Raw genomic sequence first — 24,458 nt, forward strand, 5'->3', positions numbered from 1 at the left:
AAAGAGCTGCCCCAGCATTTCAAGACCTCCTGCGACCCAATTCCTGAAGTTCTTTGGATAGGCTCCTGGGGAGAAAGTTGGGTTGAGGAAGATTGGGGATAATGCACTCTGGTCTCCCGGTATACCTCCCCACCTGTGGGCCCACTCCCATGTCTTTATTGATTGTTTCGTAGCGGTCAATACTCCTGGCCAACTCCTGTGTAGGGCGGTGGGAATGAACAGGAGGAAGCAAAGGGAGAGAGGGAGGCGGGATTGTTCGATCTCTACCCACTTTGGACGTCCTGCGGCGAGCCCCCATGCCTGAAGGTGGGCCAACTGTGCTGCTATTTGATATTTTCGGAGATCTGGAACCCCTAGTCCACCCAGTCTCGTGCAGGCCATCATTGTTCTTTGAGGGATCTGCGCTTTCCTGCCCTTCAAGATGAAGTCGACCATCTTCCTTTGGAGCCGCGGTAGGGGGGAAAGCGGGATTAAGATTGGTAGATAGGCACAGGCGTAGAGAAAGCGAGGGAGGAGGTTCATTTTGCATGTCGTGATGCAACCCTTACAAAGAGATTTCCTGCGTCTGCCAACAGGTGAGGTCCTTTTCCAGTTCTTCGAAGAGAGGGGGAAGTTAGCCCGGTAAACTTTCGATTGGGTGCTCCAATAGAACGGGCTTTGCTTCTCCAGGGCCTCCCTCTCAGCTGGGCTCAGACCCACTTCGAGAGCCATTGATTTTGAAAATTAATAGCGAATCCCACTACCCTCCCGAAGCCATGGATTTCGATCAGGGCCGTCCTCATGGAAACTTTGATGTTTGTGACGGTTAGCAATACATCCTCTGCGTAGAGGGCGATTTTATGTTGCGCGGCGCCGATCCTCGGGCCACTGATCCGTGGGTTTTTGCGAACTCGCTGGGCCAACGGTTGCATGGACAAAGCGAGGAGCAGGGGGATAGTGGGCATCTGTCTCGTCCTGCATGTAAGGGGGATTGGGTCCGATAGGCGGCTGTTAACTCTCAGCCTGGTCTTGGGGGCCTGATAGTTCGCAAGGATGATTTTCCTGAAGGTCGGGGCCAAAGCTGAAGGCCTCGAGTGAGGCGCAGGTAAGACCAGTCCACCTTGTCGAAAACTTTGGTTGTGTCCAGCGCCAGCAGGGCGAGTTGTTGGGAGTCCCGACTGGCGACCTCTATTAGGTCCAGTGCCCTGCGAATGTTATCTTTTGTCGACCTGTGGTTTATAAACCCTGTTTGATCCAGGTTTATGATGCTCGGCAGGATAGGCGCAAGGCGATTGGCGAGGACCTTGGAGTATATATTGGCATCCAAGTTCAACAAAGACATGGGTCTATATGAACTATTATCCTGGGGATACTTTCCCGGCTTGAGAATGAGAATCGTGATGGATTCCTGCATCGTTGTGGGAACCCGTTCCAGTGGCCGCGAATGAGTTGAAGAGGCGGGTCAGGGGGGGCCACTAATTGGGGCCGGAAGAGTTTATAGAAGCGGGTGGAAAATCCGCCCGGGCCCCTGGCTCTAGGCTTCAAGCTTTTAATGGCTACCTCCACTTCCTCATTTGTAATGGGCGCTTCAAGTTCTTCTCTCGCTGTCGGAGTCAGGAGCGGGAGGGCCGGCTTCTTGGATGTATGAGCGCTGCTTGTCCAGGTCTCTTGGGACTGCCGTCATTATTTCGGACTGGTGGGCGACCGCTAGACGTAGTTTCTAGTGGTCCGTATACCGGACCACCCCCTGCGAATCGTGAAGGCCCAAGATGGTATTTCTGCTCTTCTCTTTAGCCAGCTTATTAACCAGCAGCTTGTTAGCCTTGTTATTGACGTAATACCATTGTTTGGTTCTGGTTAGCAGGTTCGCTGTGGAATCGGCATAGTACGCCTCAAGCCTCTTCCTCGCCATCTGTAAAACCCTGTAGGATTTCGGGGACCAGCCCTTTCGTTTGAGTGGCTTCAGCTTCACGAACTTCAGCTTCCAGAATAGCGCAGGTCGCCGGTTTCTTTTTGTGGAATGCGGCACCTTGGGCGATCAGTTCCCCTCCAAGCACTGCTTTCAGGGCGTTCCAGGTATTAGCAAGGGAGGTGTCCTTGTCATGGGTTTCCGCAAAGAAATTTTTAATTGTTCTGGCGATCGAGTTTCTCACTGTCATGTTCCTCAAAATTGGGTCATATAGGCTCCACTGGCGGTGAGGGGGAGGGTCTGGGTCATGGGACCGCACGGTTAGCGTGGTCCGAGAGGATCCGAGGTCCAAATGTCACGTCGTCTGTGAAGGCCAGGATCTGGGGGAGGCCAGCAGCAGGTCGATCCTAGAGAAGGTACGGAGCACGTATGAATAGAAGGTGAAGTCTTTCTCTTCCGGAGACAACACCCTCCAGGTGTCCACGATGTTCAGCGTGCGGAGCAGATGAAGCAGGACTGTAGCTAACTTCAGATCCCTGGATGTTGGGGGGTGGAATCTATCCTTGAGGTGGTCCGGGACCCTGTTTAAGTCTCCTCCGATGATGACTTGTCCCTCAATGAATGGAAGGAGGGAGTCATCTAGGTCTTGATAGAACCCTTCCTGGTGCTCGTTCGGAGCGTAGGCTTAGATGAGGGTATAAAGTTGGCCAAAAATGATGCATTTGATAGCAACAAAGCGTCCATCCTGGCATCGTAGCGAGTCCAGGACCTGGGGTTTCAAGTCTTTTGCAAAGAGAATAGCGGTGCCTCCCTTTTTCAATTCCATTGGATACCAAGAATTGAAGAGGAAGAGTCTGTTTCATAGGTGAGAAAAGTATGCTGGGATTAAATGCGTTTCCTGCAGGAAAGCGATTGAGGTCCCACCATTTTGTAGCCTTTGCCAAATGGATTTTCTCTTTGGGGGTGGGAGGGGTGGAGTTCAAGCCCCTGACGTTCAGAGTTGTGAACTTCAGTTTTGGATGCGGGGGCTGGCCCACCAAGCAAGTTTGCTGTGGGGGGGAGAATTTGGAGGGGGCGGGGGGGGGGAGTTAAGTCGGCCATAGCCGTATGGGATTGGCTGTTTTGGGCTCTCCTGTGGCTGAAGGTTTTAAAAGTAGTCTCCAACGGGAGATATGAACTTCCAACATCGGCCTCCAACGGGAGTTCCAAACCATGACCAGGGGGGCCGATTTTTAACTATCAGCACCTCCCCTAGCCACCCAAGCTGTCATCCGACAGCATAACCAGCATGGTTGAAAATCTCTCAAAGGGTAACATGGTGACATCCACCTTTGAGGAGGGTATGGACTGCATGGGGTCCGCGGCAAGCTTAAAGGGTTTTAGGTGGTTCCAACGTTGTGTCCTTCAAGAGGGTCCTCGCTCGTCATTTGGGTTTGCGGCTCCTTTGCACCCTTGACCAGGGGGCCCGTTTCGGCTTGGGGGAGGTTGTGTTTGGAGCAGGGCTTGTTCGGCCCGGGAACGACGGCTCTGTGCCCCTGGGGGAGTTCAGATGCAGAATTGATGCTGCGTCGTCAAAGTGGCTGATGGTGCGGGGGGTACCTTTGTAAGAAAATTGTAGTGCCGTGGGAAACGGCCACCGGTAGCGGATCTGATGATCTCGGAGGAAGAGCGAGAGTGGACCGAGCATTCTGCACTTCTGGAGCATTGGAGGGGAGAGGTCCTGGAAGATATGTAGTGGGGAGCTCTGGAAAGTGAGTTCATCTCTTGAGTGGCCTATCGCTGAAATGGCCTCCTTGGTGGTGTAAAAGTGGACTCTTGTAATTACGTCCGGAGGGGGGGGGGGGTCTGTCAGTTCCCCGGCAGGGGCGCAATCTGTGGGTACGATCAAGTCGGAGCTGAGCCTCATCCAGATCCGGCAGCAGAGACTGTAAGAAGGTGCTTATGTATTCGTGAAGCTCCTTATCGGAGATTGAAGAGGGTACCCCTTGGATGCGCAGGTTATTGCCTGGGGAGAGATTTTCCATGTCTTCCTGTTTAAATTCAAGGATTTCGGTTCTCTCCATTAGTGTCTGGACGGTCTGTTGCATCTCCGTTAGTGAGTTGGTATGATCCATGGCTAGGTCCTCGGCCTCTCCCATCCTTTGCTCGATACTGCTGACCCGTTGCTCCGTTTGCTCTAGTTTGGCCGTAAGTTCAGTCATACAGGATCTAAATTCCAATTTGATATCTGCCATAAAGGCCTGGAGGTCCTCCTTGGTTTCGAGCGTCCCTCTGTCTTCGGTGGTTTTCTGAGGTGTGAGTTTAGGGTGGTCAGTTTTCTTCCCCTTCTCTGGTGCAAGCAGCATGGTGGAGATGTCCGCAGATTTAGAGGGTTTCAGTGCTTTGGTCATGTCTCTAAGGCGGTGGGGCGGCTCTTGGGGAGATGGCCCAGTGTTAGCGTGCGGCGATTCCGGCCAGTACCTGCGGGATCCGGAGATGACAATGGCCAGGGCGGCAGAGTGGGCTGGGGTGCCCCAGGAGTTTGTACAAGCGGGGAGTGTTTCTACTTCTTCAAGGGGAGATGAAATTACCCTAGTGGAGAAGAAACGCAAGGTAAAAAGACTGTGGACAAGTTACTCACCCTCTGCTATAGGACTCCAGGTTGCAGGTGCTGCGGGCAGGCTCTCTCCGGTAGGAGATGGGCAGGGGCGCCCTAGGAAGCCGATGGTGTGGCTTAGTTTGCGGGGGTGGAGTGCTCCAGCAGGCCACGGAGAGACCAGTTCACCCAGCAGCGGCGGCCCCCGGGTGGAGGCCGGTGGCAGATTAGGCCGTGGCAGTGAGCAGGGGTACCATGCAGCAAAGAGAGACAGGAGGCAAAACCCCCGGGTCCACCCGAGTGGAGCGAGTCCCCTCTTCCAGGTTCCGGGGGCGCGTTGTAGATGCTGGCCAGGAGCCCCCCTTCCAGGAGGGCGCCCAGTGGTTACAAAGTTGCCCCCCCCACTACCAGCGTGGAAGGCGCGGTGGTCTCGTTAGCGGGTCCCGGGAAGCTCAGGCTTCAATAGGGAGACTTACTTCAAAGGAGGCAGGGGGGCCGGGAGGAGCCACAGCGAGATCCCTCAGGCAGGGAGGTCCCAACGGGAAGAAGGGCCGGAGCGTCTCAGCTCAAGCAGGCAGGCCAGACCAGGTGGGGATCGCCAATGAGGCGGAGCCCATCCAGTGGCCCTGGTAGGCAGAAGAAATCTGGTGGGGGGCGCTGATAATGTGGGGCCCCTCCCGCAGCTCCTGCAGGCAAGCAAGTCCGGGTGGGGAGCGCTGGTAATGCGCAGCTCTTCCAGCAGCTCCTGAGGCTCGAGGGATCAGGGCCAGATGGAAGTGCGGGCGGCCCCCACACGGGTGCTAGATGTAGCTGGCGAGCGGGAGGGAGCAGGCGATGACAGCGCACCGATAGTGTCAGTTGGAGGGGATCCGATCCCCAGAGCTGGACCCAGGCAAGCAGGGCGAGGCTGGCGGGCTGCGGGGGTCGGGACTCGCAGTTGCGGCCACCATCTTGGGTTGCGGAGCGGTGCCCCGGGGGAGCTTTCCGCGCTGCGTTTTCTATGATCCTGGGGGCGTTAAGCTCCCAGGTTGCAGCTGGTGGTGCAGGGGAAGTTCCTCTGCCTCATCTTATGAATCGCTGGTGGCAAGCATTGCGGGAACCAGAAAAGTTTCGGTAGAAGCCACAGACCCACGCGGAGGCCATCAATGGAGCTGCCTCATCGGTGGCGCTCCAGGCCACACCCCCCCCGAAGGACACATTTTTTAAAAAATGTTGCTTTTTACAAAGTGCTCCGGTCCCATCCCATAGGACGGAGGAATGTCCCATAAGTATGGAGGAACGGGGACTATGGACTAGGAGTAAGATGGTTACTACGGTGAGTAACATTAATTTCTGCAGCAGTGTCTGCTTGCTCTTTAATATTGTCCCCTTCGGTCGGTTCAGTGTTACTGAGGTATTGGCGAAAGTCCGACCAAATGTCTTTGGGGCTGCACCTGGCAGGCAGCAACGGTCTATAGACTTCCTTAGTTTGCCCATTTTAAATCATTTAACCATACTGCTGCCATCGGCGAGTTCCTTAGTTTCCATACCTGCAATATTCTTAGTTTGGTCATCAGCAGTCCAAAGTTAATAAACCTTTGTTTTGCCTCTGATAATTTGCCAATAAGTCCCAGAATACACACCTGTGGGGGCAACTGTAAATGCAAACCAGTTATCCATCAGGATACGGCGGATATACCCCAGTATCGAATGAGCCTTGGACATGCATACAGCATATGTAACGTCCCCATCACCAACACACCTGGGTCATCACCCTGAACAGTAAGCATTAAATAATCTGTTCTTAGATGGAGGGTAGTGCTGTCTATTAAAATTTTTAAATTGGATGAGCTGAAATTTGGTGGGATAAGACATTTTCTTTGTTAGCCCACATGCTTAATCATTGTTTCTCAGTGAATTCTACCTCTAAGTCACCTTCCCATTTTGACTCTAGCCAGGCCTTTTTTGGTTTGTCGCAAAGTGCATTTATACAGACTAGACGCATTTACTCCTGCTCCCTAGTGTTTCCTGTATGTATGACACTGCATGGTGATTCTGATATTCTTCCAGACAATTGGGCCAGCAGGCTCTAAATACAGACCTCAAACGATGGTAATGGAACCAGTGCAGTGGGGTGTCGTCTACGAGGCTGCTGAGTGTCCCAGTTTGAGCTTCCCCATACTGTACAAATCGCCCATTTTGAGAATGCATGCTGTCTTCCAACTTCTCTTCATTGAGGCATGCAGGGTTTGCAGTAATCAAGGTACCCCCACAGTGACGCCTGCCTAGCTTACGGGACCACCATGCCCAGCATCCGCTTCATTCTCTTCCAGGCTACCCTTGGTGCTTACACAGGGTCTAATGTACCATCCAGCGAATATACACCTCCACATATGTGATTGCAATGGGATCTGACCAGCTGCATTTTCTTTAGGGAGACGAGAGGGAAGGGCGCCAGCTAGGTCATTCTAGTATGCCGCATAAAACCCGGTGCCACCAAGAAATATACCTCAAAGTGCTGTGCCATCCTCCGAGCACAGTAGACCGTACTGATTGATGGGAGATCCTTGAACAGAAGGTGCCCCAGCCAGGCTGATATATTAAACAGGCATAGTAATTTTGGCAACCCAATTATCTTGATGAGGAATAGCCTACCCATCAGTGACATCTGTATTTGACTCCACTTACATAATTTTGCCTTGAGCTTAGATATATAAGAAGTGCAATTTTATTTAATGTAATCTTCAACCATGATCTAGTTACTGTGATCCCCAGGTACTTCAATCGTCTGTGCTGCCTTCATCCCCAGCATTTCCACATGCATAGTTGGTCAAGGGGAATACTTCAGATGTATATCTGTTCAAGTGAAGTCCCGAAAACCTCCCAAAATCTTCTACTGCTTCCAAAATAGCTGCCCTATTCTCAGCAGCCCTACGAATATAGTGAAGAATATTGTCTGTGTGCAGGGAAGCCAACACTGGCCCCCCTCCTAACCGTAGGCCACACTCCCCGTATTTGTCATATAGCAGATCAGCCAGGAGATTGATGGTCATGGTAAACAAGAGGCGATGTCGCATAAAAGGTGTGGACCTCGTCCTATTAATGGTCACCCTTGCAATCGGGTATGTATACAACAACTTTATCCAAGAAATGAAACGAGAACTAAGCCCATACTTCCCCAGCACCTGGAATAGAAATGGAGTGATCAGGACCGCTTTGGATTTCGGGTCTACCAGTGATGACATTGTATATTCTTTGCAGATTAAGTGTTGTAGCTCTCCCTGTAATGAATTTGGTTTTTGTTCCATGTGGATCAGATATGGTGTGAGGTGGGGGAGCCTATTCGCTATAGGGTTTGCGTATATTTTCGTGTCAACATTAATGATGGGGGGGGGGGGCGATATGTGGTGCAGTCACTAGCCTCTTTGTCCTGCTTCAACAATACAGTAATTACAGCTTCTCTTACAGATTCAGGAAGGATACCGGACCCCAACAATTCTTCCCGCAATTGTATCAAATAGGGTGTCAGGATTACATGATATTCTTTGTAAAACTCTGATACCTGGCCACCTGTTCCAAACGCTTTCCCATTTGATAACCCCAATATCAAATCTTTAGTTTCTTCCGGCGTCAATGTGGAATAACACAAGCCTCTCTAGACGGCAGCGACGTGGGTATGCTCCCCTATTTCATCCGACGTTGCCTCTCTCTTTGGCTGTTATAATTTAGTGTAGAACGAGTGAAATACTGCGTTAATTTCTCTGTCCCTGTGTAGGATCAGTTTTCTATTTGCATAAATGCAATGGGCATTCTATCTGCCTCTGCCCAAACTTGCCAAGCCAGCATGTGACCCGGTCTTTTCGCCTCCCCATATCGTCGAGCCATCGAGGGTCTGTCAAGGAACTGTACCTACCTGTGTGCAGTTCACAAAACCGGTCTAGTTTCTGCAAGTAATGTAGGCATGGGCTCCTTTCGAGTACTGAAGTTGGAGTTCCCTCAGGCGTCCCTCAGCCCGGTTTAGATCCTACCTGATAGCACACAGCACTCCAAACTCCTAACATCACCATCCCCTTGATATATAGACATTGAAAGCTTTCCATAGTCGTAATGGATGATGCTGAGCCCATGTTATTATTGAAGAAATGAATGATGCTTTCATGCAAGCTAAGTGAAAATGTAGAGTCACAGAGGGCATCTGGTTTGAACCTCCATGTGGGCCGCCTCCTGGCATCGGACACCCAGGTCGGGGACCACACATTTGGCAAGTGATCTGGGAGTGTCCTTGGCAAAATATTACAATCTAGAAGTTCGAACAGTAACATCTTACCCTGTCGGGTCCCAGATCTTCATACCTACAGATGGGCCCACCAGACCCCCTAGGCTCGTGTGCCAAACAATCCTCTGTTACAATTGCTGGGCAGGGAATCTCAAGAGGAAAAAGGGTAAGTGGATAAAATAAGAGACTGGTATCCGCTAGACACTCTTGCAATCTTCAACCTTTTTCAGAAGCACACCTGCTCATCAGATCTGAAATAAAATGCATTCCTAATATTCATGAATCCTATGAAGAGATCTCCCCTGGCACCTGTAGCCTTTTCTGTATTGCTGTAAGGCCTATGATAAGAAAACTTGTTGCTGCAGCGCTCCACAAACCTTTCTGTTCAAGTTCTTTGTAGAAATGCTGCAACTCTTATTGAATCTTAAAAAGGCTTTTTTTCTCCTTTAGACATATTGTCTGCTCTTTTGTCTTTGTACTCCGATATCGAACTACACTGGTTACGAGAAAACAATGCTTTACTAACATTTTAAGGGTCATTAAGTCTGAACCTTAGTCAAACAGTTGAGGTCTAAAACAACTCCTCCACTTGTTCAGAATGACCCCTTGTCCAGCGCTGCACCTCCTGTGAATTTCTACCTCCTTTAACGAGTACGCATGTGGTTGGGGCCTTCTGTGCTGTCTGACTGGAGATTGATTCGTTTAACAGTCTGAAATTGACACGTCCGAAAACGAGCGCCTTTTTAAGTACCGAGTTCGGGGTATTGAGCACGGTGGTCGGTCAAAAAACCGAAAACAAAATATCGAATCACCAAAATCCCGAATCCAAAATCTCTATTTATTTATATTTATTTGTGGGTTCAGGTAAGTATAAAAAAAGGGTAAAATAAAAAAAAGAAAAAAGGGGGGTTGGGGGGGGGGAACCCCCATTCCGAAATAAAAACGTATTAAAAAAAAATTCGAGATTTTTGTTTACGAGATTTTGGATTCGAGATTTTTGTTTTGGAGATTTTGTAATTCGGTTTTTTCACTATAAACCATTGAGCACGCACATGTTGATGAAGCCTTTCTCCGATGCAATGCCTTTCGGTTGTTTTGTAGGCAAACAAAATGCTGGCTCCCTCACGTGCATACAATTAGCACCCGGTGCCAGTTCACACGTGTGCTTCAGTAAGTTAAGTTAATTTACGCATTCAATATTAATAAAACTGTTTTCACTTTGATTATTTACTACTTGCAGTGAGGGAAAAATAGGCAACTTGTAAAAGGCTTGCTCGCAACACTGAACCTGGAAACTATATTTACATCGGGTCTTCAAGCTTTGGACTGACAGCCTCCACAAAATATACTTTCTTCACAATACTTCTCATTCTTCCTGCTGTTAATTCCTGGCTCCCTGCTAAGTCCTCTGCTCACTCTGGAAATTACCTTTGCTTTTCTTGGGTTTTCTCCGGGGCTCAAATTGTTGTGCCCTGCTCTGGATGGAAACTGAATGTAAGGCAGTTTGGAGTCTAAAACAAGATTCCAAACTACCTCACAGTAGCCCAAGGCCAATCAGTGCTGGGTATCGGTCTCCATCTTGTCTTGGGATAACGCTAGTTTCCTACAACGAGAGTTGAGGAATAATACTGTGTACTGCAAAGACATACCACCCTGCTACCCACAGACTTAATGAATAACACACCCCTTACTTCCAGCCCCGGCATTAGACACCCTGACTCCATTTTACCAGTGAATGGTGGGGAACCCTGACATTGGACAAATACCAAAGGTCTATACACGATTGTATATGGAAGTGTAATACTGTACTCGCGACTATCTCCTTGGAACACCCTCCACACATCTACCAACTGCAGTTCTTGGATACCATCCCGTAAAGCAAGAGCAGCCTTAATGAAGGCACCCAGCGTCTTACTTGATCTATCTCATTCTATATCAATGATGGTATTAAAGTCTGCTCTTCTGCCCCCAGATTATTTCAGCCAAAGAGAACGCTGCCAAGTGTTACAGCAAAGTGTCATAGAAGGCAGGGTTATGTTGATTTATACAGCACACCGCTAACACCCAAGGACAGTCTCCAGGTGCTCAAGTGGCTCAGCAAGAGAAGATGGCCCGGGTGTGTTAGTGAGGATAGTATGGTAGGATAGGTTCAGAACGGGCGTCTGAGCGTTGTCTTGCCTGTGGGAGTTGGTTCGGGGGCCGTGTGCTGTAACAGTATGGCTAGTACTTAGTGCCTCATGTGCGCTAGTGTTTGTGTTGTGTGATGTTAGGCAGCGGTTTGTGGACATGCCCACTGGTTAGTTGTATCCTTAAGGATCCGGACTCACAGATGGCTGTTAGGTTTTGAATACATTAGTGAGCATTTGTTTAGGGTTGATGGATTTATGGACTATGTACAGGGGTATTCGCTCAAGTGTTTCCAGAGTCTGAGTTGTTAGGTTGTGAGCATTAGATTAATTCTGTTTGTGTAGTGTGGCTAGCCCATAGTCATGCGTAGTGGCGTTGGTTATGTTAGAGGAGCAAGTAGGGAGGAAATGGGGTAGTAAGTCGGTTGGTTAGACGATGCCTCTGGCGTAAGTCTTTGGTTGCTGCTCGATGGTATCTACCAATGTTCGTGGTCCGTCGGCCAATCTCGCCTCCTCTCCTGGCCTGGAGGCAGGCTTCCTTTACGGGTTTGGTGGCAGAGGGTTGGTTGTACCTAGTGTGTTTCTGGTTACTTAGCTGGGTTAGCCGTGGCAGTTGGGTGTGGACCTGTTGTGGGGTCAGCTGCTGAATGGGTGCGCAATAAATTGATAAAGTGGTGCTTGACAGGGTGACCCTAGTTGGGTGATATGTAGGCTTTAATGCTTTACCCGGCTTGAGTTGCCCTGTTGCCTAAATTGTGCATGGGTGTTATCCATAAATCTGTCTGTTGATTGTACAGCCTGTGGGGATAGGGTCAAGGGGTGGGCGGTTCAGTCTTCTGGTCCTTTGTTTTTTCTGCTGTTATCTGTGACTGCGTCCCTTAGTGCGTTTCTTTTGGTCCGCAATGGTTTTGCTGTTGATGCCCCTTTGTGCTTGTCATTGTCTGAATAGCCAGGTTTTGAGTAGTTTTCTGAATGTGATGTGGACTCCTGAGATTCTAATTTATTTGGGCGTGGTGTTCCAAAGGTTCGAAATTAGGCTTGAGAATGCTGTTGCTCCGAAGTTCCTTTTTTTTTGTACTGCTTTGTCTGTATTTGTAGGTCGACGCTTGATCTTTGATCCCTTCTTGGCTGTTAACGGCTGATCTAGGCTTGGAGTAATTTGGCTCCTTGTCTTTGTACAGCTTTGTGGGCGATACAGATGGTTTTGAATTTGATGCGTTTTAGTTTTATTGAAAGAATTATATTTTTTACTGGTAGCCAGTGAAGGCTTTTCAGAGCTGGATGTATGTGATCTCTTCTGTTTAATCTTAGTAGAATCCTGGATGAAGTGTTATGACCCTATGGAGTTGCTTGGTTAGTCTTTACGGCATTCATGGGTAGAGGCTGTTTACGTAGTCCATTCTTGTTAGTATCGGGGATATGATTGTAAGGGTTCTGTGAGAAAAGGAGGGGTATGGGAGCAATCCTCTGAGTAGTCTTAGGAGATAAAAGCATTTTTTAGTGATTACATTGACTTGCGGTTCCAGGGATAGTCCGTTGTCCATGAGTATTCCTAGGTTTTTTTACTATGTTGGAAGTCTCCTGTTCTGTTCCTATGCTGTCCGGCCACTCCAGTTGTGGGCTGATTGTGTTTGCTGTGGGTGAGAACAGTATTTCCATTTTTGCTGGGTTCAGTTTGAGGCTTTTCCTTGTCATCCAGTTGTAGTCTGTGAGGCAGTTGTTGAGGCAGTTATTTTTTAATTTTTTTTTACAATTTTTACAAGAAATCCTCTCATCTTTAAAACTTTACAGTCGAAGGTATGATAAAGAAAAACCTATCCCCAATTAAATTATTTAACATCCTTTTAATTCCATTTGAGTCTTTAAAGTTCTTTAGCTTCTAATTACTACAGGAGGGGGGAAAGCGGGCCTGCGTAGAAATTACTAAAAAAGGAAGCACAACCTCTCCACTTCAAGTGCCCACTGTTTTATTTCCCAAGTCCAACTTTCGAATTAACGCCACTACTGCTATTACCCATTGCACTATTTCCCCACTAAGCAGACTAGACCATCAATCTTCAGAATGTTTGGAATTTTGAGAACATGTGACCCAGATGTCCTCTTTGTGATGACCACGCTCCACAAGACAGCAGTAAATGTCTGTCTCAGGGTGCTTGGCTTTGAGGCAATCATATAGCTGGTTCACTCTTTTTGGGTTAGTTGGTACATCTGCCATTGATTTGTATTTACTGGCTAAATGAAGCGTATTAATCCAATCTGATTCCAGAAGTTTTCTTTTCATTTTATTCTGGTTTGTCCAAAGTTTATCTTCTGAACTATTGATTCTTTCCAGAACAGACTTATCTTTCTCTCTCCAAATTCTGATGTTTTTTCCTTTTTCTAGTTCGGATCGAATTATTGTAAACACTGTAGTACTTGTTAGAGCTATAATTTTCCTGTATAGCATCAACGTGTTTCTCTCTACTATACTTTGCAAAGACAACAAGCCCAGTTCACGCCGAATAATCAGCATAGGGGTGGAAGATGGTAGGTTTAGAATCTAGTGCCAAAAATGGCCTTCCAATCTTAACCAGATGTTCTGTGGTAGTTGAGGCAGTGCTTCCGTTCCGTAAGGTAAGGCAGGTACTACCTTAGCCTTATAGAATTTAATTGTAGGAATAATTGTGAAGCGGCCAGATTTTCTATCCATCATTTTGGCCTGTGATACCAGGTTCCTAATCTTAAATAAGGACATCTGCATTTGTTGTTCCACAATACCCAGGTACTTAAATTACTTTACCTTTTCGATTTTAAATCCAAGTACCATTGAATGTTGTCTGATTTCTTGGCTGTCTTCTCAAGAATCATTAATTTGGTCTTATTCTTGTTGATCTCCAGTTTGTCACTGATGTATTTTGACAAGTTGTGCCGCTGGAGACCAATGGGAGTCTGATCAAGTAAGATCATCATCGGCGTATAAGAGGCGCAAAATTTTGGCGTCTCCTAATGTTGGTGGAAATGATCAAATATTCTCGTCTGAGTATTGATAGTCACCCAGATATGCGTTAAAGAGGGTTGGGGCTAGGAGGCATCCCTGCTTGACTCCTCTATGCGTACCAATACTCTCCGAGAGGAGTCCTTCACCATGCAGCCTGATGTTCATGCTCATGTCAGTATAGAGGGCTTGGATTGGTTCTAGTATTGATTTTAGGGCTATTCCACTGGGTAAGTTTATACCATAGACGGTTGCGATCGTCCTGGTCGAAAGATTGGACCAAATCTATAAAAGCGATGAAGATTCTTGGACTGCCGTCTTTGATTTTCCCCTTTAAGGAGCTGAGTAATAGAATATTAGCAGATGTACCAGTCTCTTTAACCAATCCTGTTTGGAACGGGTCAGCGCGCGCGGCTTTTCTTGCCCAATCTTGGAAATTGTCTAAACAAAAGGATCCAAATAATTTTCCTATCACGTCCAAGAGCGCTATTGGACGGTAGTTCTTTGGACAATCCCAGGTGCCTTTCTTGAAAATCGGGAAAACTGTGGCGCGTTTCCATGATAGGGGAACTGATTTCGTCTGCACACATCTTTTAAAGATCGCCGATATTCGAAGCGCCACTGATCTTTATGTCCTTTCAGGTCAATTTTTCTGATCCCATCGGGTCCTGGGGCTCTGGATCTATTCAGTTTTGATATATTTTTCTTTATTAGTTCTTCTTCATATGGAATTTTCCAAGAATGTTCCAAATCAGGTGGGTGGTTATCCGTTTTGCTCGAAGCTAAAAAGAGACTCGGAGTGGCAGGTCCAAGATTCCTCACTAACATTGTTTTGTAAGGCCTCCTGGTTTTCTGGAGATGTTTGCCTTACCAAAGACCAAAAAAATTCCATAGTTTTCCGGCCACAAATGACTTTGAGCATTTCTTCAGCGTCTGATTGATAGTTTGCTTCTGTGAAACATCAGCCAATTCTTATAGGTATTTACGATTTTAGTTACCTTCTCTTTGGAGTTTTGTACACCACTCTTTAGTGATTGGCTTTTCTCCCATCTCATTGTTTTCTTTCTTTCAGTCAAAAACATGAAGATGCTTAAGTACTTTGTTCTTCGAACGGTCAATTCTATGATGGTAATACATCAATAATGGTTGATAGTCCACCGCCCGGCATGTATTAACACACCAATCCATAGTCGATTCTTTGTAGCGCTTAGTGATATAATCATTGCTTCTGTTATTTTTCGGTGGGTTCCATTTGAACTCCTTTCAATATCTGTCATTTGGTCTCTTTTGTGTTGGTGCTTTCCATGTGACTCGAAGTAAGTTGTGGTCACTCTTAATTGTTTTAATAAATTAAAAGACGTGACATGTGAAAGGAATTCTCTTGATGTAAAGATGTAGTCAATGGTGGCCCTTGGGCATCCCTTTCCCAAGACGGTATTTGAAGGCCCATGTCTGACATGTGCAAATTATGTAGAGCTCTAGAGGCCATTAATTTAGACCAAGCAAATCCTTCGGTATTCGATGATTCTGTATTTCTCTCCCTTGTGTTATGATCACTATTTGAGCAAATGGCATTCAGATCTCCAGACTAGTATATAGGTTGCTTGAAAATTTGCATGAGCCTCATCAATATAATTTTCAACTAGCTTCAGATAGTTTTTCTTAAGGCTTTCGGGTTCCAATATATGTTGATCACTATAATTAAACTTTGCCCTAAAGTCGTTTTAGGCGTTAACTTAGAGGTAGGCCGTTCAAGTTCACTTTGTTCTTGCCAGGCTATCAAGGTTACCAGCATCAGGGGATGGCTCACGACAATTTATTTTAATTCCAGGCCAACGCCGGTTCGAATAGCAGTTATCAGTCCTGAAGTAGGCCTCCCTTTTGCCCCCTTACCTGCTGGTGATATTGCTATTTCGTAGCCATCTAAATGCGGTTTTCTCATTAGCCACGATTCTTGGAAGCAGATATCGAAATTCCATATGTTTGTCACTGGGTTTTGTTGGATGTGAAAACCCTCTTGTGTTCCAAGAAGCAAGAACCATGGTCTTAAAGTGGTGGTCTTTATTTCCCCGGTCTTGCTTCAGGAGTCCCGAAACGGGTGGCTATTTGTGGTGATCGACATTCAAGGCGTTCGCCAGCCAAGACCAGCTCTCGTTATTATCTCGTAATAAAGTGGGTTTGTTAGCCTGTGTTAGGGAGAATTCTCATTCTATGGCTAATTTCCCTTGCCTATTGAGTCCCCCAGCAGCTTTGCTGGATTTGAAGGGTTTGTATATTTTTACCTGCTAAGAGTGACTTTTTCCCACTCTTAGGCATTTGTACTATGTGTTTTCTAGGCTATTTTTGTTTCATGCCTATGGGATCTTTCTCAACCCCATAGGAACAATCTTTATTCACATGTTACACAGCACCCTCAGTGCAGTGACACAGGGGTGTCGTAGAGACCCCCAAACATAGTAGTCAGTCCCAGGGTATGGAGTCTGTCTCCCAGAGCATGTAAAGTCCCCATTGACTTTACTAGTCAAATCTTATGAACTAAACCAGTACAACCCATCTTACTATGGAGGTACTGGAAGGGGTTAATAGTTTTTCCCCATGTTCATTTTCGAGAGGGTACCCTACAGTCCCTCTCTCAAAAGTTTCTGGCTGGTGGCAGTGGTTCCTACCATAAATATTCGACCGTGAATATTTCCCTATGGGATTTTCCCAATGATCGATGCTACTACATTTTCTGACAGCCTCCAACATACCGTCGGTGCATTTTAATATTAACTTTGCTCCGGTAGGTTTTAATTGCCAGAACTTTAAAATAACTTCTTTCTCTAAACTCCTAACCACGGTCGGGGATCCTTTGTTCGTCCTTTTGGCGGGCTTCTACCGAGAAGCCCTCCTTTCAGCGCCACTGAGGCTGGGGTGGGTCCATTGTGTGGGAGGGGGAGTAGGACCCCTGGACAGGGTTGCCTCCGCAACCCATGTCGCACTCTATCCTGATAGGCTGGAGGGTCTCCCGCCAAGATGACCACTCCACTGTGTGAGTGACAGCTAGGCTGTATGAATGGTGATCATTTTTGCATAAAAGCAGGGTCCTGACGACTGGAAGAGCAAGACGTCGCCACTGGAACTAAGAAGCCGAAGAGGAGAGAAGCCAAAGACATCTGCAATGACTGAACCGCCGGTGAAGCCCTGCTGCAGCGTCTCACCACCTTTCTCCACATGAGAGATCTTCATCCGCACGAGCCTTCTTCCCTTGAGCTGGTGGGGCCAACCAGTTTTCCAATCGCATTCCTGGACCTGCCTTGGTCGAATCTCCCGTACCCTGTAATCAGAGGCAGGATAGCCAGGCACCAGTCCACCCGGACCGCGATTTAAAGGAGCGTACCTTTTATTCGTCGGGCAATACCGCGGCTGGTTTCATCCTTGGGTAGTGCAGTAACTTGAACCTTCCTCCACGACGAGAGCCTCTCTTCCTCTGCTGGATCACCCAAACTGCAGGAACTACCAGGAACAACTGCCACCGCAGGAGCCACTTTTTAATTAAAAGGTACATTGTTCCGCCAGGTCGCCCTTTCTTTGCGGTAGCACTAAAGGCGTTTTGAATCCTTTACCTAACTGTTGAGTCGGCTGCCCCTCTCTCTTAACATTGTCTTTTTCAACTTCTGCAACCACCTTTTCAAATTCGTTAACCAAACACTTGACTGCAGCTACCAGAACATTTTACTCCTGGGCCCTTGCCCTTTACCACTGACTCTGGCACAGGCCTAGTGACTCTGGTCACATTTGTTAGACCTGCTTTCTTTAGATTGATGCTCACTGAGAACTGTGTTGGTGCACCTATTTCTTACAACCACCCCTTCCTTCTCTTTTCTAATCATTGTGAAATGCCATTTTGCTCAGTTTTCATTTTAATTATTGCCTATACTGATGCACTGTCTTGCTGAACTGGTTCACAAACTGATGGGAAGTGTTGCTAGGGTGTATAAGAACCTGTTTCTAGATAACTTGTGATTTCCCTCCCTTGTGAGGAATTGTTAGAGGATCCCTTATGTGTAGTTGTCACTGTGCCGTTTTGCTCAGTTTTCACTCTGGTTCACTAGGTCTACAATTTAACTTGGGAGTGTGTATGTTTTTCCTTTGACTTAATTTAACTTGCTTGATGACTGATAGATTTGTTTAACTAGAAGTGTATAAAATAAATATATATCTCATTTCAATGCAAAGCTTTGGTCAGTGTTTCCTTGTGCCATAGTGCTGTAGGCCTATTGTGTAAACCCCGAATACTGCTCATCTCCCTCTTGAGATAAGTTTGACTGCTCAGCCACAGCTACCAACTAAATCTTTATGGTACAGACTGATAACAAAGGGGATTTATTGCTCTCAGCTGTAGTCCTAATCTTGTGTAGTGCTCCCTAAGGGAACTGCACAGGATTCTGCCTAACTGCATGCTTGGGTCTAACGTTGGATTCTCCCGTTAGTTCTTATTCAAAAGTGACTGAATGTAGTTTGGGGGCCTTTTGGTTTTCTAACCACTCCCAAAGGGTCTTTATATTGATCTTCTCTAATGGCTTCACCACCGCCCCTTTGCACGTCGTTATCAACTAAGATCTGAATCTTCTCAGTGTTATCCTTTGGCTGGGGTCTGACAATAATTTGGTTGTCTGTTGATCTTTGTTTTTTCTCGTTGAAGATATTCAGCGTATGATATGTATAGTTCATTAGGCTTTGCTGCTTTCGCCATTTCTGTGGTCAGCTTCCTGTTGTTCTGGTTGGAATTTTTATTTGGGGCCTGATCAATGTCCTTAATTATTTCTGTTAGATCATAGCCCAAAGCTAAGAAGCTTTCGATTGAGTCTACCAGCATTCTTTTTACTATTGAAGATGGAATATGCAGGTACACTTGATCAAAGCGGCCGTCCTCACAGAACTCAATGAATCTTAAATTGTCTGTGCGCAGTTGTCTTAGATTCGGCACCGCTTGGAACAGGGCTAATATTGTTTTTCTGTTCATTATTTTCTTGTTTTTTTATCAAATATTTTTTCCAATTTAAAGGTCCGATTTACCTTTTAGTTCTCTTGCCGGTCGACGCTCCTCCGCCTTATATGCTTTTGTATGTTTACCAGCGCGATGTTGATCAAATTGTGCGTATCTAGAGCTTCTTTTATCTGCACTTGTCTTTCATGTATCTATCACGTTTTTATCTTGAGACTGATCTATATCGGTTCTTTGGGGGCTGTTTTGTCTAGCTGGAGTCTCAAGTGCTTTAGCACTGTTCTTTCCGGGCTCAGATGACACTCCTTTACGTCAATATTGCTGAAGGCCCTACCCTCCATAAGCCTTTCTCGTTTTTTTGCCATTGTCAGGAATACTGGGGAGCCAGTCACATCGATTGTCTCTTTGGGCTCCTTAGGTTGTTTTCCTGGAGACCCATCTAGCCTTGATGGGCTTTGTTGATGATCTACGTGCAACTGGGAGATATCGGATTCTTCAATTGAATATTGCCTCAAGTCGATGCTTGATTCAGGAGAAATCCTAGGTGTAGGTTGTGCTCCTGGTTCTTGAGCTTTTTTTTGTGGAAGCTTGCCAGTGTTTGCGCTTTATTCTTTGTCGTCTTGCGAGGTCTAGTCAGTTTTTCCTAGTGGTTTTATCACTTCAGTTACTTTTTGTTTTTAGTTGACCGACTTAATTAATGCCCCTGATTCGTTGCTTTGTTTTTGATCGTCGAAATTATTTAGTATTTTCAAAAATTGCAGTTGCGTCTTCTATTGATTTTTGTCTCCGGCCAAGATTTAGATTTTTGTTGTTTAAGCTTGGTGTTTGAATTGGTGGTTCCAATTCTAACACTACACATCCATTTCTTTTATTTGGTTGGATTTTTTTCTGTTAGGTCAATCGTTGCAGAGTTTGGATCTTTTTGACTTTTTTTTTTTTTTTTTTTAGCAAGCCTTGCTTTTTAAGGTAACTTCTTTATGGGATGTTTCTCCCGTGGTTTTCTTGTTTCCTGAATTGATAGAGAATTTCTTTCCTATTTGGACGGTTTGATGAAGGTGACCCTTGGGCGGTCTGGCATTTTGAGGATGATGTCATGATCTCTGCTTCCAAAAGGTCAGGGTTTTCCCAACTCCCTTGGAAGCAGATCCATAACCCAGGTTCCGAGTGCCAACCAGTCCCACTTGGGACCTTTTGGACCCAGTCCTGGCGCCAGTGGCACCAGGCTCATAAATATGCCCAGTCCCAGTGCTGGAAGCGCCGGGCTCATAATGCTTGGGTGGACTTACCTGCAGCAGACCATGCTGCTTACTTGCCTGCCAGTTGAGCCTCTGATCCTCTTCTGTTTGGAACTACTTTTCCTGTTGGGTGGGGCTGGAGCCACTCCCTAGATTCAGAACACTGGAACTCTTCTGGAAGGCAGGAACTCTTTTCTTACCAGGAACTCTTTTCTTACCTAGGCGTGGCTGTGGAAGGAGACACCTAAGCACTACAGGAGGCTATTTAAACCACACCCGGTGGATGAATCTTGCTTTGCGTTATTCTGCACCCTCTGCAGCAGAACGCTCATCGTGTCTTCTGCATCCGGTCCTGGGCCTAAGGAAAAAGGCTTACCATCCTGAATCCAGTCTTAAGCAACACCTATAAAGACAAGAAAGAACAGGTTAGCATTCCGGCATCTGAAAGGCAAAGGCTTACCTACTCTTCGTGCGCTCCGGAGGTCTTCACACTGCATTCCGGCATCTGAAAGACAAAAGCTTACCGACTCTTCGCACTCTCCGGAGGCCGTCGGCGCTGCATCCCGCATCTGAAAGACAAAACAAGGTGCGTTTAAAGACATTGGGGAACTTTAATACTCACGTGCCATTACTCCTTTCCACATCTAACCCAGTGGGTATCCCGGCACCCTGCAGCCGCTCCGAACTTGTACCTGCAAAATAAAGACAGTTAGAGCGCATCGTGAAGCTGGCAACAAGCGCTTACTTACGTGCTTCCAGGCGCTTCTATTCATCACACGGGCTCCATCTTCAACTCACTTCAGCCCGTCTTCCGCCATCGCCGGAACCCTGCAAAACAAGAGACATCATTATTAAAGACTTTAAAGACATTTGAGTTACTCGAAACTTACCGTTCGTGCAGTAAACGACGGACAGCAGTCCTCTGAAGTCAAGAGGCCTGCGCTACCTATCCAGTGAAGAAACTGGTTACAGCACCCTGCCCCGAGGCAGATGGAGAGCTCGGCATTCACTTACCTAAGGTGAGAGCGTTAACCTGTGGGGGTCTACAGGAGAGGAGAAGAGGAAAGAGATAGGGACACCCCAATAACCCCAGTTCATTAACCCCGTATTTTCTATCTGCAGACATCTTACTCTGCACGTCTGGCATACAGTGCACAGAGGTCCAGCCCAAAGAGCCAACCGGGTGCTGCACATCACCTTTGAAGATACGGTAGTCGCCCAGTCAAGACCGGCGCCTCTGCGAGAATCAGGTGAGCGTTACAGATGACATTCTTCGGAACTAACCTATACCGCTGGTTCACAGACTTGGTTAGAGGGCCTTGGGAAGCTTTCTTCAGGGTCCGTCATCCTCCCTTGGTGTCTTAGAGTTGGTTTAAGTTATTACTTAGCAGTTATATTTCCGTCCAAATGGATGATTTTAGTGTGCATTAAGGCTGTTAATGTTGAATGATCTCTTAATGTATCGTTAATTGTCTCAATGTCTCATATAATTTTGAAAAAGGCACTAGAGCTATAGTCGCAGTAGACATTATTGTTAGTAGATCCGTTTTTTTGTGGGAGTGTCTTTGTTAAATTGCGGTCCTAATGTTCTAGATCTTCTTAAGGTGTTAGATACACATGATTCCTCACTGACGTTGTGCATGTTTAACTCCTTTGCTACATTACGCTGAGCTTCCGGGGGTGCATACAGTCTGTCGCTCTGCCTTCTCTCCTGAAAGCCTCCTTCTTGTTCGTCGCGGGTCCTCCCAAAAATCTTCTCATCACTAGGTTAAGTTTTGCTTGGGGGAGAAGTTTGGGTTCCCACAGATTCTTTCCAGATCTTGAAGGTAAATATCAGAAGGTTGTGGGGTGTTGATGTTTTTGGCATTTCTGGGGTCTTGGAAACTAGGAGAGACGACCTTGTTTGATGGACTAGGGTCATCTTCTTTTTGCGCTGTGTATGAGTTGGGCAAAAGCAGTCTAGCGCTTGGCTCCTTAGCGGGACCAAAGTAGTGCACCTGGTTTAATGTTGATTTCACCGAAGTTTGGTGTCGTCCAAATAGGTGGTTTTCCAAAATGCCATTTTCTGTTATCAAGCGAAAGAAATTTTGTCTGAGGGTGGGTCTTGTTACTCATTGTTAAAGGAGAGATCGTTCACTTCTTCTTTTTCGTTTTCCGTTTCCTTCAAAGGATCCTCTGATGAAATACTTCGTCTAGGAGTTCTGCATTTGAGATTTCACCGATGTTGATGCTTCCTAGGCGGTCAGGATCTCTCATTTATTTCCCCCAAAAAAGACGTGGCAGCAGGTAAGGGCAATCCAAAAGGAGGCGCCGTAGTTTGAAAAGATTTGAGCCTACCTGGTTCTCCATGCATTTGAGGTTCGAACTCCTGCACTTCCAATAAGGTCGAGTTGGGTAGTTCAGGCAAGCCTGTGCAGCTAATTTGGGTGGAGAATTAGAATGATAGACCTCATCTGGCAATGTAAGGTTGATATCCGTCTGTTCCATTGTTGTAAAGTCTGTTGACAATAACCTGGTGCTGTGTTTTTACACCAGGTTTGGACTTCAGATGCCTACTTGCCAATGCTGCCATAGACTGCTAAAGACTACAGCAACTCTACTGCCAACTCCGCGGCAAATTGAGTTTTTGTAGAGGCAGGTCAGTCAGCCTAGTCAGTAAGGATGGTGGAAAGACTTCCACAATAGGACTCCGTAGGAAAACTCCAAATAAAGACTGCAGCAACTCTGCAGCTTACTCTCCTCTCTTACTCTCCTGCTTACTAGGTGATTCGGATACCCAGAAGCCTCTGAGCTGCTGCTGATCAAATCCTTATGTTGACCTCTGCATAATAATATGAATACAATTAGAAGGCTTCTGTTGAAGAGATTACATGTTTAAATCTTATTCACAGATTTAGATTTGTATAAGTGCCCACCATCTGCAGTTATTTTGTTCCTGGGTCGTAGGGAATATTCATGAGCATGTGAATTTATGCCAGACCCCATGCTGGAGAAACAATCCAACAGACCAACACAACCCGCGCAAATAAAATCACAACCGCTGAAACAGACAATCGGTGAAATACCGACTACACGACTCCTGGGTCGTGGTCGTCTTCACAATCAGTTGTGTTGTCTGCATAGTTGTAGGCGGTTAGTCCGTGGGTTTGAATTATTTTCATCAGGGGGCACATGTAGATGTTGAAAAGCAGGGGAGAGAGGCTGATCCCTATGAAACTCTGCTTTTTATTGGTGTTCCGTGGCTAATTTGAAAGCCGCAGATATGTCCAATAATGTGCGGGCTGATTGGGCTCCGGTGTCTGCATTTATTTTCACGTCGTCTCATATCGATCGCATCGCTTAGTCTGTTTTTCTCATTGGTGTAGCAGGCTTGTGACCAGTCGATTATTCAGTTTTTTTTAATGTATTTGAGTAGAATTTTCTATACATGGCTCTCCAGGATCTTTGCTGAGTTAGGGCAAGTTGGATATTGGTCTGGAGTTGCTTGGGTCTTCTGTGCTTTCGGATTCCTTTTTTTAACCAGTGGTTTGATGTATGCGGATTTGAAGGCGGTTGGTAAGATTACTGTTTTGAGTGACCGGTTCATTAGGTTCAAGAAGTGTTGCTAGGGTTCTATGGTTGAGGATTTCTTTGCAAGTGTCCTTGGTGGGGAGGGATGGGAGAGGTTCCTTGGAGATCCTGCAAGGTTGGTGTACTTGATCAGTGAGATTTCTTTGGGGATTGGTTCCAAGTAGGCGAGTCTTGCTGTCGTCAGGCTGGGAATCCTCGATAAAGAATAAATCTGTTTCAGTTTCGTTTCTGAACGGTCTTTCTAGGGGATTGGGTCCTCCGACGTATTCCATATCTGACAGTAATCACCGCAGCTGTGCTGCTTCGGAAAATCTTTCGGCATCCTGCGTCAATGACGTCGATATGCTGTCCTCGAGGGCCTCCCTTGAGCCGACGTCATCGGATGTTACAAGTAGGACACACGACGCCCGTAGCCTCAGTTCAGTTTTTTCCACAAACATGTTTGCTTCGACGATCTCGGCGTGCCTCGGTTCTACTGAATCCTGTTCTTCCGGTTCTTCGAACCTGTTTGTGTATTGAAATTATGTCTTTGGCTTCTTGCACCCCGCGGTCGGGTTTTAAGAAGTGTCGGGTGTGTGGGTCCAAGATGTCGTTGACGGACACGCACAACGCTTGCCTCTGGTGCCTCAGGGAGGACCACGATACGGATGACTGTGTTGACTGCCAGTCGCTTACATCGAAGGCCTTGCGGGAGCGTAAGAAGAAGCTGTCGGTGGGTAAGGTGGCTAAACCCCAGAAGTCGCGATCCACAGGACTTTCGACGGACGATTCGAGGGGCGACTCTCTGCATCGTCGTCGTGAGTCCGGGGGACTTGGTCCAGGAGTCAGTCTCACCATTCCTCTGCCTC

The 24,458-nt window shown here is 46.8% G+C and overlaps 1 protein-coding gene across 4 annotated transcripts in view; it reads left to right on the forward strand.

Moving 5' to 3' along the window:
• LOC138511228 (long-chain-fatty-acid--CoA ligase ACSBG2-like) overlaps positions 1-24,458 on the forward strand; it is a 1,364,724-nt gene that overhangs the window by 263,616 nt on the left and 1,076,650 nt on the right. The window lies entirely within an intron of this gene.

Source organism: Ambystoma mexicanum, chromosome 6p (genome assembly GCF_040938575.1).
Source record: "Ambystoma mexicanum isolate Mex_15411 chromosome 6p, UKY_AmexF1_1, whole genome shotgun sequence".
Classification (NCBI taxonomy): Eukaryota; Metazoa; Chordata; class Amphibia; order Caudata; family Ambystomatidae; genus Ambystoma; species Ambystoma mexicanum.